This window comes from Cyprinodon variegatus, unplaced genomic scaffold (assembly GCF_000732505.1).
Source record: "Cyprinodon variegatus isolate N-32 unplaced genomic scaffold, C_variegatus-1.0 Scaffold58, whole genome shotgun sequence".
In the NCBI taxonomy this organism is placed as follows: Eukaryota; Metazoa; Chordata; class Actinopteri; order Cyprinodontiformes; family Cyprinodontidae; genus Cyprinodon; species Cyprinodon variegatus.
This window is the reverse complement of record NW_015150511.1, coordinates 1,242,553-1,244,660: the sequence shown is the minus strand read 5'-3', so window position 1 is coordinate 1,244,660 and position 2,108 is coordinate 1,242,553.

The window sequence follows — 2,108 nt, the reverse complement described above, 5'->3', positions numbered from 1 at the left end:
ATAAGGAGCCTTTTCTGTGTTAGACGACTACGGCTCTCTGCCTCTTTGCCAAAGAAATATTTCCTTTACACAGCTACTCAGTTCTTGCCTTCTCTCTTTTCTCTCCCTCCCGCTCATTAGGGTTCTATCAGTCTTCACCCAACCACCCCCGACTGCTGTGAAGGGTAAGAACCATAGGCAGGAATTTCTATGTCTATGACTGCTGTTTGGTTAGACAGGTCATATAACACGACGACGGTGCGTTCACATGTGTTTAAGAGCTGAGCCAGTAACAGCTATTTACATTAAAGACCCCAAAATGAGCAGTGCTGGGGCTTTAAGCCCCTCTGTGGCTGCATTAAGTGAAACAGAATCGGCCTTTTCCCAGCCACTCGGTATACTCTGTCTCTTCCCAACCACTTTTTCTATATTTCCACTTTTTCCACTCTTAACCTATAGAACACAATCAAATCTGAAGGAACCTTTTTAATTTAAAGCTCATTCTTGTTTTTTCTCCATGTTTTTTCTTCATAAATTTTTCTTAATTTTATTGAATTTAATTAGATTGTCTAAAACCTGAACTTTAAATCAGGCTGTACGAGCTATTCCCAAAAAAAACTTGTGTGCTCAAAAGGTGCCAAGAGTTTTATTATCAGCAGGAGCCAATGCAGCCTGTCATAGGCAATATTCATTGCTTTATTCTTGCATCACATTGCAAGTAAACATCTTAGCTTTCCTCTCCAAACTACATCCGCTCATTGGCTCTACTTATACTTAAAATCATAATTTGGCACACCTAGCAGACAGTCCAATAAATCTGTAACTTGTTTGGAACTGGATCAAAAAGTTAATCTTAAAAAAGTTAAAAACCAATCCACTGGACGTTGTGTCTAAGTTTCAAGACGTGTCGATTCTCATTCAGGAAGCTTTTTTTAATTCAAAATGTCAGAAATAACATTGAGTTTGAGGCTTTATAGAGTAGCTCAACAAAGCCTTTTATTTGTTCAGAAAACATGCAAACCATCAGGGGGGGGGCATACAGGGGAACAGAAGACCTTGCCCATTCAGCCAGGCCAATAATTCCCTTTAACATCTCCTCCTTCAGAGACAAAGACAGGTATGGGGCATTGCAGGCTAACAAAAGAAACCAAACGACCCCAAGCCAGACCCCCAAAGGGCTGAACCTGTTTGTCCGTTTCAATTTGCAGTTTTTGTAAACAAAAACAAGGCTTTGTTGAGCTACCGTATAAGGCAGGGGTAACCAAATTGTCATGGTTTTGGTTCTGTTGTGCTTTACTTTGCTCCATGTTTCCTAGTTTTATTGGTTTAATTCCTATTTTGTTGTAGTTTCTACATTTATGTTGGTTCTCTGGTTTTTCTGTTTTCCTCTGTTGCCCCTTGGTTCCCTCGTTGTCTCCTTTCACACCTGCTCCTTGTCAGCTCGTTAGCCCTGCCTTTGTCTCAGTCAGCTGCATATACTCTCCCTCTGCAGTCACTCCTTGTTGGTTCCTTGTTGTTGCTGGTCCTGTTGTCGCTGTTCTCTGCTCACATCGTCTCTCCCTGGCTCCTTGTTCGTGTTTTCCCCTGATGTCTCCATGGTTCTGGTTTGCTTTACATCTTTAGTTGGATTTTTGGTTTTCTGCCTTTGTTAAACTGTTTCCTTTCATTAAATCTGCAAGAACTCACCTCTGCCTACCTGCCTGCCTCTGCATTTGGGTCCACAAACACCAACCCAAACGTGACACAGATAAAGAAAATCAACAACCAGTAAAGGTCCGGAGACATTTTTAATCAATTACATTGTAGCTTTAAACAGAATTTAACACTGAAATAAAATAAGGTGTTTATCCATCCATGTTATACATTGACTTTTCAATAAAAAAAATACATATATATATATATATATATATATATATATATATATATATATATATAAAAAATAGAAAAGCTTTCATTTTAAAATCTAAAGTGGGTTTTTTTTAAGTAGAGAACAGAAATCGTTCAATTTGGTATATAGACAATTTCCTGATTCACATATTTTATAAAACACCTGAACTGATCGTTTGTTATTTTCTTTTTTCTGTCTTAATGTTGGCAGTGGGCTTTAGGCTGCCCTGTAAGGCTTTAAA